Genomic DNA, 16,808 nt, shown 5'->3' with positions numbered 1-16,808 from the left:
GAACAAAACCCCCGGGCCAGATGGATTTACCTCGGAATTTTATCAGATATACAGGGAAGACATAATACCCATTCTCTTTAAAGTTTTCCAAAAAATAGAGGAGGAGGGGATACTCCCAAACTCATTCTATGAAGCTAACATCACCCTAATACCAAAACCAGGCAAAGACCCCACCAAAAAAGAAAACTACAGACCAATATCCCTGATGAACGTAGATGCAAAAATACTCAACAAAATATTAGCAAACCGAATTCAAAAATACATCAAAAGGATCATACACCATGACCAAGTGGGATTCATTCCAGGGATGCAAGGATGGTACAACATTCGAAAGTCCATCAACATCATCCACCACATCAACAAAAAGAAAGACAAAAACCACATGATCATCTCCATAGATGCTGAAAAAGCATTTGACAAAGTTCAACATCCATTCATGTTAAAAACTCTCAGCAAAATGGGAATAGAGGGCAAGTACCTCAACATAATAAAGGCCATCTATGAAAAACCCACAGCCAACATTATACTGAACAGCGAGAAGCTGAAAGCATTTCCGCTGAGATCGGGAACTAGACAGGGATGCCCACTCTCTCCACTGTTATTTAACATAGTACTGGAGGTCCTAGCTACGGCAATCAGACAAAATAAAGAAATACAAGGAATCCAGATTGGTAAAGAAGAAGTTAAACTGTCACTATTTGCAGATGACATGATACTGTACATAAAAAACCCTAAAGACTCCACCCCAAAACTACTAGAACTGATATCGGAATACAGCAAAGTTGCAGGATACAAAATCAACACACAGAAATCTGTGGCTTTCCTATATACTAACAATGAACCAACAGAAAGAGAAATCAGGAAAACAACTCCATTCACAATTGCATCAAAAAAAATAAAATACCTAGGAATAAACCTAACCAAAGAAGTGAAAGACTTATACTCTGAAAACTACAAGTCACTCTTAAGAGAAATTAAAGGGGACACTAACAGATGGAAACTCATCCCATGCTCGTGGCTAGGAAGAATTAATATCGTTAAAATGGCCATCCTGCCCAAAGCAATATACAGATTTGATGCAATCCCTATGAAACTACCAGCAACATTCTTCAATGAACTGGAACAAATAATTCAAAAATTCATATGGAAACACCAAAGACCCCGAATAGCCAAAGCAATCCTGAGAAAGAAGAATAAAGTAGGGGGGATCTCACTCCCCAACTTCAAGCTCTACTATAAAGCCATAGTAATCAAGACAATTTGGTACTGGCACAAGAGCAGAGCCACAGACCAATGGAACAGACTAGAGAATCCAGACATTAACCCAGACATATATGGTCAATTAATATTTGATAAAGGAGCCATGGACATACAATGGCGAAATGACAGTCTCTTCAACAGATGGTGCTGGCAAAACTGGACAGCTACATGTAGGAGAATGAAACTGGACCATTGTCTAACCCCATATACAAAAGTAAACTCAAAATGGATCAAAGACTTGAATGTAAGTCATGAAACCATTAAACTCTTGGAAGAAAACATAGGCAAAAACCTCTTAGACATAAACATGAGTGACCTCTTCTTGAACATATCTCCCCGGGCAAGGAAAACAACAGCAAAAATGAGTAAGTGGGACTATATTAAGCTGAAAAGCTTCTGTACAGCAAAAGACACCATCAATAGAACAAGAAGGATCCCTACAGTATGGGAGAATATATTTGAAAATGACAAATCCGATAAAGGCTTGACGTCCAGAATATATAAGGAGCTCTCACGCCTCAACAAACAAAAAACAAATAACCCAATTAAAAAATGGGCAGAGGAACTGAACAGACAGTTCTCCAAAAAAGAAATACAGATGGCCAACAGACACATGAAAAGATGCTCCACATCGCTAATTATCAGAGAAATGCAAATTAAAACTACAATGAGGTATCACCTCACACCAGTAAGGATGGCTGCCATCCAAAAGACAAACAACAACAAATGTTGGCGAGGCTGTGGAGAAAGGGGAACCCTCCTACACTGCTGGTGGGAATGTAAGTTAGTTCAACCATTGTGGAAAGCAGTATGGAGGTACATCAAAATGCTCAAAACAGACTTACCATTTGACCCAGGAATTCCACTCCTAGGAATTTACCCTAAGAACGCAGCAATCAAGTTTGAGAAAGACAGATGCACCCCTATGTTTATTGCAGCACTATTTACAATAGCCAAGAATTGGAAGCAACCTAAATGTCCATCAATAGATGAATGGATAAAGAAGATGTGGTACATATACACAATGGAATACTACTCAGCCATAAGAAAAGGGCAAATCCAATCATTTGCAGCAACATGGATGGAGCTGGAGGGTATTATGCTCAGTGAAACAAGCCAAGCGGAGAAAGAGAAATACCGAATGATTTCACTTATCTGTGGAATATAAGAACAAAGGAAAAACTGAAGGAACAAAACAGCAGCAGAATCACAGAACTCAAGAATGGACTAACAGGTACCAAAGGGAAAGGGACTGGGGAGGATGGGTGGGTAGGGAGGGATAAGGGGGGGAGAAGTAGGGGGTTATTAAGATTAACATGCATGGGGGGGGTAGGAGAAAAGGGAGGGCTGTACAACACAGAGAAGGCAAGTAGTGATTCTACAACATTTTGCTATGCTGATGGACAGTGACTGTAAAGGGGTTTATAGGGGAGACCTGGTATAGGGGAGAGCCTAGTAAGCATAATATTCGTCATGTAAGTGTAGATTAGTGATAGCAAAAAAAAAAAAAAAAAAAAAAAAAAAAAGGGCAGTTCCTGTGTGGTAACCTCCAACGAGTTCTACACAAGGGTATAAAGGGCATATAAAAGTGTAGGCAAAGGGTCTGTTTGTGTTTATACAGAGGATCAAAGCCTAATTGGGCTACCCCGAAAATGAACTAAGATACGATATGAAAAAGAACTTCCAACATCTGCACTCTCTGGAAGACTCATGCCAGAAGATGATCATCAAAAAACCCCAACAAAGATCCACGCACTGCTACAGCTGTAGATGCACTCATCCCACCAGTTCCTGGACTTGCCATGGGAATGAGGAAGGAGATATCTAAGCTGGCCTGTGCATACAGTAAAACAACAAAATTGGACTGGATCTATACTGTTGGAACTCAACCAAGAATTTGGAGAAGTGCAAATTGTAGCGCTCCAAAGTCTTACAACTACAAACTATTTATTGTTAAAAGAACATATGGCATGTGAACAGTCCCCAGGAATGGGTTGTTTTAATTTGTCTGATTTCTCTCAGACTGTTCAAGTTCATTTGGACAATATCCACCATATCATAGATAAGTTTTCACAAATGCCTAAGGTGCCTAACTGGTTTTCTTGGTTTCACTGCAGATGGCTGGTAATTACAGATATGCTTTGGTTATATAACTATACTCCTATTATGTTAATGTGTGTGTGCAATTTAAGTAGTAGCTTAAAACCTATGCATGCTGAAGTTACTCTACAAGAAGATATATCAAAAAAATAATCAATCTTCCCATGTTTTCTTCCGCCTGCTACTTCTATAGCTTTTCTTCTTCCTTCCTAATTACAACCCTTAAATAGAATTCGTGCCTCATATCAAATTTACCGAGTATCATAATTCTTCCAAGTGGTAAAGATACCTCAAGACAAATGCTGGGCATAGAAGCCACAGGGCATAAATATGCAAAGAAGTAAAAAGCTAACTTTTTCAAACAATAAGGCTTCTCTCTCACTTACCAACTTCACATTTCCCTGTATGGCCCCGGAAGATGACTGGTTAGCCAGAGACGGGTAAGATTCCTCAAGGGAGGAACAACCTAAGACAGGCACAGTCGCAGGGGGGCCATCAGGTGAGAAATTGGGGATCAACAGAGGTGAGGCTTAGATCCTCACCCCCCCGTTCTGAGAGAAATCTTCTGCATACGTGTATGTTTTATTGCCCTGGTCTAGCTTGGATTAACGCATAGTCTACAGGCACACACCTGATCATCTACATGTGCTCTCTTACAACACTAAACTATGTTTTCTACCTTTATCTTGTATCTACCTACCACTTCAGCATTTTATTAAAAATAATAATAATAAATAGAGAAATGTGGTATCCACATATAAATCAAGTATAAAAACCAAATGAATATTCATATTTGAACTGACTGTTTAGAGTTCATAATGCATGAGCAAAACCGAAAGTTTCTGTGATGACTGCCCTTGTACTGTTCACTATGTAACTTATTCATTATGTAAGAATTTGTTCTACATGTAAAAACTTGTTTGTTATGCCTCAGAAGATTGGAGACTGACAAAAATTAGGCTTGGGGTGGAATAATGATTGTGCATTGAGCATTGACTCCCCTATACAGAATTTTATTGTCGTTAACAACCATTTGATCAATAAATATGAGAGACGCCCTCACAAAAAAAAAAAAAAGGACAGACTTCCAATGGTAAAATAAATTAGTAACCGGGATGTAATGTATAGCATAAGGAATATAGTCAAGATATTGTAACAGCCTGGTAGGGTGATAGCTGGAACCTAGAATTATGTATATAAATGTTCTACCACTGTGTTGTACACTTGAAACTCATGTAATGTAATACTGTGTGTCAACTACCCTTCAATAAAAAATAATTATTAAAAAAAAATAATAATAAAAATAAAAAAATAAAAATAAAAAAAAAAAAATAAATAAAAAAATAAATAAAAATAGCTCCTGTTCTCCTCCCCTTGCGGGAAGCACAAGGGGATTTTTGTTTGATATTCACTGTTAGAATCTGCTAGAGCTCTGTAATTCTGGGGGCAAAATATAGGGGGGAAATATAAAACTGAAATCAGTCGAAGGGAGAAATAATGTGGGAGAAACTCATTTATTGCTTACAAGCAGTCGTCCACCTCTGCCCGCTGGTGTCTTTCATGATCTGGCTGCAGTAAAAGGGACTCCACCCAACCTTTCTGTCTAGATATGCCCTCACTCCCCCTTTTTACTGATATGGAGATGGACCACTTCTCTCCACCCCTTGGAAACACCTATTGATATGGAGGTGCAGGAAGGCCAGGTGAGAGATTCTGGAAATGCTGCAATTTTATGCACAAGCTCCTGAAAGTAGAATTCACAAAACTTCTGGGGGTGCCCTGGAGATTTCTCTCTCAGACTTGTCTACACTGAGGCTCCAACAATCCACCAATTACAGTTCAGGTTTTCCTACCCCAGTACTGGTTTCTGGGGAGGCTTTTGCCCCTTTATTTCTGCTCTGGTACATTGTAATTCCCTGCAACTGCCTGTCTGTCTCCAATTTAGGGAGTAGTGATTTGCCCTGTGACCTCACTTCTCTTATGATTCTAAGAATAGTTACTGCTTTTTCCATTTGTTTAGCTGTTTACTTGTTAGAATGGTGTGGTAACTTCCAAGCTCTTGACACACTGGACCAGAAGTCATAATTCCCCATTTTAATACTACTATTCTTGTTTCTCTCTGAATATAAACATGCTGTCTAACTCAGGGAACGTCAGAAGTAGAAGTAATGGCTGCATCCTTTATATTTGAAAATACCTTTTTTTTCCTCATTCAAATCTTAACTGTTCATTTTACCAAATTATTTTCATTTTCTAAAGACAACCTAAAAAGAAGCTTCTCTCTGGTCCATCAGATTTTTGTCATTTTGAAATATCTATCTTAAATTCCATCCCTCTTATTCAAGAATAGCACAATTTTCATGGAATCTTAATGTGTATGTGTATGTGCCTTGGTGTGTACCAGTACCAAAAATCTGAACATCTCTATGTGTAACTGCACGGTAGTCCCCTATTGGTGAGCCGCCCCCCGACTTCTGATTAACAAAGAGAAGCTTGAGTCCCTTAATTATGACCCAGAGTGTGGGAATAAGACTGGGGAATTAGATATTTTTAAAAATGGGAGTTTGAGAGCCTGCTGTTTAGGTAAAGCAAAGTAAATAGACACAGGACTCTTGGTTCCCCTCAAGGCTATAGAAAAATTCTTGAATCATGTATCCTTGAGATGTTTTAAACAAACTCAGACCCCCATCAGATGGGCCACCTCCTGACAATAAGCACGTAGACCCCAGACTAGGTGGAACCTGAAGACTGATAGCTAAGGTTTGGGAAACACGTTACCTCACCGCTGACTAATCAGAAGAATGCACACGCTGATCACTCATCCTACAACCCTTTCCCATAATTTTGTCCTTAAAAACCCCTGCTTGTAACCATATAATAAGGGAGTTCAGGGCTTAAAGCATGAGCTATGAACTCTCCTTGCTTGTCACCCTGCAGTGAATGCCCACTTTCTTTCACCACATCTTGAGTCAAGTCAGTGTTTGGCTTTGCTGTGCATCAGATGAGTGGACCCAGGTTTGTTCAGTTTGGTAACATCTCTACTTCTTTATTTTAGTAGGATTACTAAACAAGTTATCATTCCAGTTTGATGCACATTTATATGATGATGACATATCATTTTCCAACATAATCCCTTTGTATTATGTTATATGTCGATTCTTTTGATGAGTTGGATATTTTAAATATAGATAGCAATTTAGAAACTAAAATCCTTATTGGATGGGGCATTTGTTGAACAGATGCAATTTTAACTCTGTGTTTATAAAGTTTCCTTTCGTAATGTTGAGTTTAATGTTCTACAAATTTTCAGTTATTTTCTTAATGACAGATAATTTGAGGAATGGCTTAAATCTTTTAACTTTAACTTTCACTACACACACATGAACACAAGTAAACATGCATGAAAAATATATATAGTGCTTTATTCTTTTTTACATTTACATTGAGTTTTGCAAGTTGAGAATTATTTTATTCTTGCTATTACAATTATCATATTAATTCCATATAACTCATGTAAAGCATGCGTGGTCCTGAGCACTACCCATCATTGAAGGGCATATGAGAGGTTAGCCTGGAAACTTGTGGCTCAGACATAAACACATTTTAATTTATTTTCTTGAGTTACAATTCCATGTCTCATTGACCTTATTTTTCTAGTTTATTATTTACATGTTAAAAATATATAATTAATTTTAGCACTCAACCTTGTTGATATCACTGTGCAAAATTACGGTTTTAAAATATCATCATGGTCACTGTGGGTCAGAGGCAATCTTTTACACACATATCATATCACCTGCTATGATAGGATTAACTTTATAAAGTGGAGAGATTCTTACATACTACAATTTTCTGGCAGGGTGTGTCTATAAAGAAAGATATTCATGACTGCTACTTATTTAACTTTTTTAAGCAGAATTTTATATAATGCAAACCTAAATCTAAAATCAAACTGATCATGTTATAGTATGACCATCTTAAGTCACATTCTTTTCAAGAAAAGTTTACCAACTGATATAAGCTCAACAAGTCTTTCCACTAAATTTTTCTGCTAGTCTTTTTCAAAGTGTAAGACATTGGACAACCTGTTTGTGGTTTCTTAGGTTTCACCAAAGACTTACTGAATTGGAATAGCTAGTGTTGGGCCTGAGAAACCCAGATTATTCCTAAACACCCTAAACGTTGACAGCCATAACACGCTTGATTATTCCTGTCTTTGTCATTTTCTATTTCAAATATGTCAGTCTTCACTCTTCAGGTGGATTGCCAGCTCTTTGAATGACATACACATCCTTCCTCATGCTTTAGCTAAATGGCTGGTAGAGAGCAGGTGCCAAATGAGAACTTGATGTTTACTTGCTGAATAAATATTGGAAATTGTGCAGCTATCATTTTCTGACCACAAATTATTTAGTGAAAGGAAGTAACTTAAGCTTTATCTTCTTCAAGCAACCATTCAACCAGATGATTTTGAATTTTGCATATGCCCTTCAGGGGCATTATTTTTCTGATGTACTTTGGATCAAATACCCCTTGAGACAGTTCTGTTGTTCCTGTGTCTAAGCACATGACCTGGGCTTTTCATTTGTATGTTGTTTCTATTCTTGCTACAAGCTTAGGTAAGGGTTAGATTCTGATTAGCAGATGTGGTAAATCACAATCCATGTTAAGTAGGAGTGAATTCTTCTTTAGAAATTCTATGATAGAAGCAGGAAAAAAATGACTTGAGATTAACAACCGTCTATTTAGAGGGCCCCAAACTCCCAATAGCAGTGCTAATAGCCTGGGCCTCACACCATGCTCCAGTAGACACTGATATAATCTGCTCTTCTATGTTAACCTCTATACATGCTGCTCAGAAACTCACTTCCCTCCCTTGCCACCCTATGTTTGCCCAACCCAGGGAGAAGGCATGTCTCTATAGGCAGACCTGGGAGATGCTGCAGGTTCAGTTCCAGGCCATCTCTAGAAAGGAATTATTGCAATAAAGCAAGTGAAGTCAAGTTTTTGGCTTCCCAGTACATATAAAAGTTGTTTACATTATACTGTAGTCTTTTAATTGTACAATAGCATTATGTCTAAAATAAAAGTGTGCACACCTTAATTTAAAAGCAACTTACTCCTAAAACATGCTAACCATCATGTGAGCTTTTAGCGAGTGGTAATCTTTTTGCTGGTAGAAGGTCTTGCCTCGACGTTGATAGCTGCCGACTATCAGGGTGATGGTTGCTGAGGTTGGGGTGGTAGTGGCGATTTCTTAAAATAAGACAACACTGAACGTAGTGTTGCACAGTTAGTTCTGAACTCTAGCATACCACAGGAGACGCTCAGATGCCACTCACCTGGACATGACCATATATTTTCTTAAAAAATCAATGAACTGCCTTCAATGGAACAAATCTTAAATGCCTTCTCAAGATTTCTTTATTATATTGCTACGCCAAAATGAAATGCATCTTCATTTCTGGAGATCACATATTCTCAGCAAAGACATCCATCTTTACTAAAATAAGAACAACATAATAAAAAGTCTGTTTCTGGAATTGGGCATTTTCCCCATAACAAGATTATCTCTTTCTCATATACTTGAGTACTTTTGGTATTAGAAATATTGTAAAATAAGTTTACAATTATAGAACTAACGGCATATTTCAGATCCACTTGGAATTAATTCAGTTCTCCATTCCAAACAGTGGTAAATTCAGTTACATGAAATCAAGTTCTCTAGACATTAATTTAGAAAAATAGCTAGGGAAGTAAATCTTCACGAACTTAAACATGGTACTATAAGCTCAAAAGAAAATATATTTGAGCCATTCATTTCCTTTCATTATCATCCTTATTACAGACAATGAAGGGTTAACTGCCTTGCAAGCTTATATTGTAGACATTATCTTTATTTTGGTGGAACAGTGTTGTACTCCTGTCAAAGCTATGCATAGGACCTGTTTCCAGGACAAACAGCAGCAGAAATCATTGTCTCCCAAGAGATTTGATAGGATGGAAGCAATGAGATTATCACATATAACTGATTACAGCATTATACCAGATAGCTAGAGAACTACTTTCCTCTGGTCTGCCTCCTACTGCTACTCTTAGAAGTTCTTCCTAGTCAACCATAGGTTTTTCCCTTCCTTGTGGTCCTACCGATGTGTGCCTGTGACTCTGTTGTGCAACACTTTCCAGTCTTGATTGAAGGGGACTCCATTCTTTGTGCTCCTGAGGCCAGAGATATATAGTCAGGCTGACTTCTTTTTCTCTCACAGCAAACTATCAGCAAACCATACTGGCTGTACCTTGATAATATATCCAGAATCTGAATTCCTCTCACCACTTCCACCTCCCATTCTGGCCCAAGCTGCTACATCTCTTGCCTTGATTACTGCAATAACCTCCTAAGTGTATGTTCTTTGTCTTCTACCTTTGCCCCCAGTAATGATTCTTTCCAACATAAGTCAGATCATTGAATTCCTTTGCTTAGAACTCTACAATGGCTTTCATCTTCACCAAGAATAAAAAATAAGCCTATGTGACAGTATGTTCTAGTCCATTTTACTTCCTTGACCTGATTTGCTCTGTCTCCCTGTTTCCACAGGCCTTCTTGCTGTCCCTGAAGCAGTTGAGGCATGATTCTGCATTTGGTCCTCTGCCTTAGCTATTCCATCTCTCTAGAATACTTTCACCCCAGACATCTCCATGACTAATACACAACTTTCACATCTTCATTCAAATGCTACCCTCTTAATTAGGTATACTATATTTCATTTAAAATTAAACTTCCAACCTTCTCTGTGGTACTCTAGACTCTCTCACATGGCTCTACTTTTTCATTTTTCTCATAGTACCTAATAATATAAAAATGTTCAGGGTATTACATTTCTTATTTATGACTGTCTCCGATCCTTCTCAGCCACTTAGAATGTTATATACACAAGGGTAGGAATATCTACAGGTTCTATTCACTGGCATATAGGAGGGGCCCCCAAAATATTTGTTAGGTTGAAACAAATACAAAGTAAGTTTGAATCGATATCAATCTAGGCTGGAAGTGCAGAGGTTGCAACCACAGTCAGCAACATAGAGTTGGTATCTTTATGTAGCTATTTAGTTCACCTTGAAAAATGTATTTTCTTAAGAGAATTTATATATACACATATATACATGCACACATATATAATCTTATATATACACCTATACGCATGTAAATTATAAATATACATACATATAGAGATATATTCATATATGTCTATGCATAATATATGTGTGTGTGTGTATATATACACATTATGTAATACATATGCAAAAGCACTTAATTTCTTTCTATTTAGGCAAATCAATCCAGTGCTGATAGTGGTAAAAGGAAAGAGTAACTTATAAGACAAATATTAGGAAGGGTTCTGTTCTCTTTTTAATTCCTGATGATACATCTGTTAAGAAGGGCTTGGCATCAATAATGATAAAACAGTATTTCATCTTTTTCTTGAGATGGGTCGCATAATTTTGATAAGTATCTATGAAACTGATTAAAGTAAGAATATATATTGGTTTTTCTCCCAGTTTCTGGCACAGAGCCCCTACAACTCTTGAAATTTGCCAAGTGCTGAGGGCCATAAAGGTGTCCTTTACTATGTTAATGAGATGACTTTTGACCTGCGCCTAAGAATGGGAGCTGGCTGTCTGGAGAGCCAACCTTGTGATTAGAATTGGAAACTCTCCGTCTGGCCCCTGATTTTCAGGGAGGGGACAGGGACAGGAACTTGAGTAAAATTATCATTGGCTAATGATTTCATCAATCATGCCTATGCAATGAAGGCGACATAAAAACTGTAAAGAATGGGGTGTGCAGAGCCATGCAGCTGGTGATCACGCAGAGGTCTGTGGAGAATGGTGCACTCCAAGAGAGCATGGATGCTCCACACCCTTTCTCCTTATCTTGCCAGATGCACCTTTTCTGTCTAGTGTTCCTGAGTGGCACCCTTTATAATAAACCTAGTAAGTAAAATGTTCCTCTGAGTTCTGTGAACTTTACTACAAATTAATTGAACCCGAGGAGAGGTCATAGGAACTTCTGATGGGGAGCTGGTTGGTCAGAAGCACAGGTAACAACCTAGACTTGCAGCTGGCATTTGAAGTGTGTGTGTGGGGGGGGTAGGGGGCAGCCTTGTAGGATTGAATGCTTAACCTGTGGGATCTGACACCATCTCTGTGGAGGCAGTGTTAGAATTGAGTTGAATTGTAGGACACCTGGCTTGTGCCCAAGAATTGCTTGGTGTTATGTGTGGAAAACCTCCCTCTCCACAGTGGAATTGGGTCCAAAACATAAGAGTACCAAATTACTCTTTTAAAATATACCTTACTTTTTAAATCAGTAATACTTGTACATGTTTTAAAAATTGAAATTATGTACAAAGACATACTTTGAGAAGCTTCAGTCCCTCTTGGTATTGTCATCACCTGTATGTCTTTACCCTATATATAAATTCACTTATTACTTCCTTATATTGCCTCTGGTATTTCCTCATGCCATTAATAAGCACATAAAAATATAAATTCTTACTCATCCCTTTCCTACCTATACAATATTTTGGAAGTTGTTTTTCTTATTTAACAATATATTCTGAATTTTGTATATTGATACACAGAAAACCTAGCTGTACAATATACCATGGAGACTATATCAAAGTTATATTAAAAAGTCCCCGAAGCTGAAGTGTAAGTCTTGTCAAGCCAAAATAAAATTCATGTTTTAAGTAACTGATTTATACTGTCAAGTCCATGAACATAAAAGCAAAAATCACGGAAATTGGAACCTTCTCATTACTGTTCACTGCCTAGAGTTATATATATAAAGGTACCTGTTGTTTGCATTACTCAAGACTATGCAAGTAACATAAATGACAGTGTTATGACAGCTATGCAGAACATGTATTTTACTTCCCTGGAAGGCTTTCTGCTCTAAGGAAAGTGGAAGGTGGCTTATATTGTGTGATTATAAATTGAACATTGGTTCACTAGCTACAAAGCTGTTGGCTTTCATATTTTTCCTTCTCAGTTTTTGACATTTTTGTAATAGCTGTGTTCTTTTTTAGGGGAAATAAAGTAGATTAGATCTATAAATTGCTCTTTTGGCATTTCAATATTCTGGTAATATCGTTAAAATTATTGAGATTCAATTATACAATTCTAACACTACAAAACAATTGTTTTTGGAAGATCTAAAGCTAGCTATACTTTAAAACATGTACAAACGGATTTTTTGGTGTTACATGTCAGCTTCAGATTTGCCCTTTGATAGGAGAGGGGCAACTAAGATTTTAGACTTTTTAAGAAAACACAACTGATCTCTTTTCTTTGATTCCTCAGCTGAAGCTATTTTGATCAACACTACATTTAGCAACACAGTTCAGAAACTGCCCTCATTTACATTTTCACAAATGGCATTTTGATCTCCACAAATGTGAATGTCCGTAAAGATCCACACCTGCATGATGGATACATGGGACAGTTATGTCACTAGTAGACAGAGGTTCCCACTGTATGACAGAGCAGGGAAGATGCATTCTTTTCACAGAGGCATCACGGGACTTCTGAGGGAGTTTTGTGGTCTCAACTCACCAGGTGATAGATGCATGTGGGAGGTGAGGAAGGCATGGTCCCGACATCCGCACAGACATGCTCCAGGAATTTTAGAGGTTGCCCTTTTTATGGTTTTATTTTAAAATTGAAGGTGCACTGTTCCTGCTTGATAGAAAAAATGTACAGTTCAAAATTTACACAGCTTCTCTTTTTCCCCATTCGTCAGAATCCTCAAAACATATCCTGCTGAAAAAGAGGATAGGGTGACAAAAATAAGCTAGCTTGTGCTTTTGTAAGAAAAGAGGGAAGAAAATTAAATTACCTAAGTCTGAGGCTTATTTATTTAACCTTAACTACTCACTTATTTTAGCCTATCTTGATCGGATAACAGTTTTCAAAGAATTTTAGAGATGGAAGCAACTTCATTTATATTTTCAATGGAGTTTTAAATTACCTTCCCAAATTAGATCTGGTCTGCTTTTTTTTCTCAAGTGCCAAGATGCAGAGATAACTGGAAATTCAGGTCTGAAGAAGCTGGGTTTCCAAGACAAGCTGCATATAGAAGTAACATTATTTAGAAATGTGGAATGCCAGTTCCCTTTCAGTTTTTTAAAGGTAAAGCTGTAGGTCAGACTTCATTCAAGAAAACTGCAATAGCTTTCAGACTTATGTAAGGTTGAGTGTTTGAGATATCAAATTAGTACATTTTGAAAGGGTGCCATATAAACAGAAGTATATATACTATATACTTTTAATAATATCATATACAATAGTATATATTATATACATAACACACATATATATACACACACACACATATGTACACACTTTATAAACAAAATCCAAAGCAAAATGCAGATGATTCCCAACTTACAATGGTTTGACTTGATGATTATTTTTACTTTACCCCGGTGTAAAAGTGATGAGTGACGCGTACTTCGGGTCTTGATCTTTTCTGGGCTGCAATATCAGTACACTATTTCCTCATGATGCTGGGAAGTAGCAGTGAGGCACAGCTCTTAGTCGGCCACATGATCACAAGGGTGAACAACTGACACACTTACAGCCACTGTGCACCCATACATGGCTTTTACCCATACATTGTATACCCATTCTGGTTTTTACTTTCAGTACAGTATTCAATAAATTGCATGAGAGATATTCAACACTTTATTATAAAATTGGCTTTGTGTTAGATGATTTAGCCGAACGGCAGATTAATGTAAGTATTCTGAGCACATTTATGTATTTTCAACTTTAATATTTTCAACTTATTACGGGTTTATCCAGATATGACCCCATCATAAGTTGAAAGAAATCTGTAAATCCAGCTCATTGTGCCCACCAAATAATATAGGACACACTAAGTTTTATTCTGAGCTGGGCAGGAATAGACTGAAGTATTTTCAAGAGTGGCATGATCTGATTTCCATCAGTATTTTCTCAAAAAATTAAAGTGCCACAGGAGTGATATGAAACATCTGCCGGAGAGACCATTTGTCTCAAAATGAAAAACTAATAAGTCAAAATCCCATAAGAGCCCCAAAACTATATTCTAATCTTTATTCATTCATGGGTGCCTCTTAGTATAATTTTATGAATAGAAATATACTGAGAGGATGAGTGACGTCATAGTTGGCTATTAAAAAGGCAATTTTAATTGAAGTGCTCTCTTGTTATAAAATTCTTCATGTTAATAAATAAACTTATCATTTAAAATATCACTAAGTCAGACAACATTTGTTACATGAAGCTGTGTGTTTAAAAAACACATCACAGGAGAAATTGCCTGATCGAGGAATTATAGAACAAACGGAGATTAAGAGTCCTGCAGATGAGAAATATTTGCAGCATGTTCAGAAGACAGAATGAACTGATGTTCAACAAAAGGACACCTAAAGTACCTATAAAACAATAAATCAACTCCAGCAGAACTATTATAAACACCTTTTCATACAGAAACACACATATTCCTCCTGTCACTCTGCATTCTCAGTTATCATTCTGGTTTATTTTCTTCAATGAACTTGTTGCTACCAGAAATTAATATATTGATATTATCTCCCACCACTAGAAGACAAGTTTCATGAGAACTGGAAAACGGTCTCTTTTGTACAGCTGTGTTTTTGTGGTCTAGAACATTTCTCATCATATAATAGATACTTATCAGTGCTTAGTTGGTATTTAGTTGGATCAATGGGTAGGCAGAATACATAAAAGCTGGTACGAAGCTGGGACTTCTGGAATGGCTGAATGAGGAGAGAGGCGAATTCTGTCCCTCGTGGCACAGAGATTCCAGCAAGACTGCTAGTGGGTCAGCAGCAAGCATATAAAGTTAATGAACGGCGGAAGGCCAAGTGTGGGCTGTCACAGACTAGGACAGGTCATCTGGGTGGCCCACACACAACCAGGTACCCTCATTCGCTGGTTCTCCTTGGTCCACGGGACAGGGGGGCAGGAGGACTGAGGGAGGCTGGGGAGGCACCAGCCCATCCCTTCCCACTCTCAGCTCTCTCACAGGGTCTAAACCTTGAGCCACAGGGAGACAGTCAGGAAACACTGTTGCTTATATTAAGGGGCTTGACTAAAAAGGGAAAAGAAGGAACTTTTCACAATGTTGGAAGTGTTGTATATCTTGGTTTTTGTTGTGGTTACACAACCAGGGCATCGACCAACAAAATTCATATGATGGCACACCTGAAGAGTGTGAATTTTGCTGTAATTTAAGTATTCTTCTACAAACCTGACTTAGAAAGACGACTTTGCAACCCTACAAAGTAATTATTATGCATTTAGACTATTACATTTCATAATTGTTCTAGACTAAACAGCCTTGGTGAAAGAGGGATGGTTGGTTTAGGGGCAGACTGAGGCAGAAGGCTCTCTGGGTGTGTGTTTCTTTTAGCGTGGTGGAACTTAAAAATGCCTATGTGTTGAGAGGAAGGCAAATAAAGCTGGAGAGGTTGAAGGTGAAAAAAAGATTAATGCTACTATATGAACAAATAAAAATTAAAAATAAGAAATTTAATTCTCCCTGTCAAAATAAGGAAAGAACTTCCCCCCTTCTGATTACTTCAGAAAATCTGTAACTTACATTCTTTCTCTGTCTCTTTGAAATGTACATAAATCATTTTTACAACTAAACAAGCCTCTTAGCACTTCTACAACCCAGAAATGTCTTTCTCAAGAACCTGAGAACCATCTCTATGAATGTATTCCACAAGGAAGATGCACCCTTATTTCCTAGTCTCTGTGAGAGGAGAAGCGTGTAATTTCAGGGGGCACCTTGCTTCCAGATGTAAAACTATCTTGTCATGAAGATGAGACAAGCTTATTTTTCCTTTGGATAAAAAGACAACAAACACAGATGGTCATCTGAATTACCAGGTCAATTTAGGATGAACTATGAGTGACAAATGATGCTGTCAAGTCTTGAGGATTATTTGTTTCTTTTGAGAACATGTATGTAAGGGGTTGCATCTGCTTGGTCATATAAACATGTGAGATCTCCTTCTGTCTCTGCCATCTCTTCAGTGGGTCACTTGAGTTGTGCATCACATTCTGGTTTCAAGGTTATTCAATAATAAAACTGCCTTCTTTTTCTTCTATATTTATGGAAAGGTTTTCAGGGTTCAGAGAATATTTTGTTTTATTTATAATTACCAAACACTAATGTTTAAAGAAATATCATCCAGAGACATAAATGACAGGAATAAATTTCATGTAAGAGGGAGTAATTGAGAAAACAAGAAAGAATTTTTTGGACATAAGATGAATGGTAATTAGTCTAGAAGCTAGTAATTCCAGGATATGAGGTACAGGCCAGTTCTTGGTGAGAACTCTCTTCCAGCTTACAGAGACAGACAGAGAGA

General features: G+C 37.6%; 1 long non-coding RNA gene across 1 annotated transcript in view; it reads right to left on the bottom strand.

Annotated features, from left to right (window-relative positions):
- Positions 1–6,911: 6,911 nt before the first annotated feature.
- Positions 6,912–16,808, bottom strand: part of LOC130684057 (uncharacterized) — a 241,855-nt gene continuing 231,958 nt past the window's right edge. The window contains exons 2-4 of the long non-coding RNA XR_008998184.1: positions 13,391–13,488; positions 12,976–13,101; positions 6,912–8,863 (exon numbers count right to left, since the gene is read on the bottom strand). This is a non-coding gene — a long non-coding RNA (uncharacterized LOC130684057). The remainder of the gene's footprint in view (positions 8,864–12,975; positions 13,102–13,390; positions 13,489–16,808) is intronic.

Source organism: Manis pentadactyla, chromosome 6, assembly GCF_030020395.1.
Source record: "Manis pentadactyla isolate mManPen7 chromosome 6, mManPen7.hap1, whole genome shotgun sequence".
Classification (NCBI taxonomy): domain Eukaryota; kingdom Metazoa; phylum Chordata; class Mammalia; order Pholidota; family Manidae; genus Manis; species Manis pentadactyla.
The sequence above is the reverse complement of the archived record's forward strand: the minus strand, read 5'-3'. Positions and strand labels throughout refer to the sequence as shown.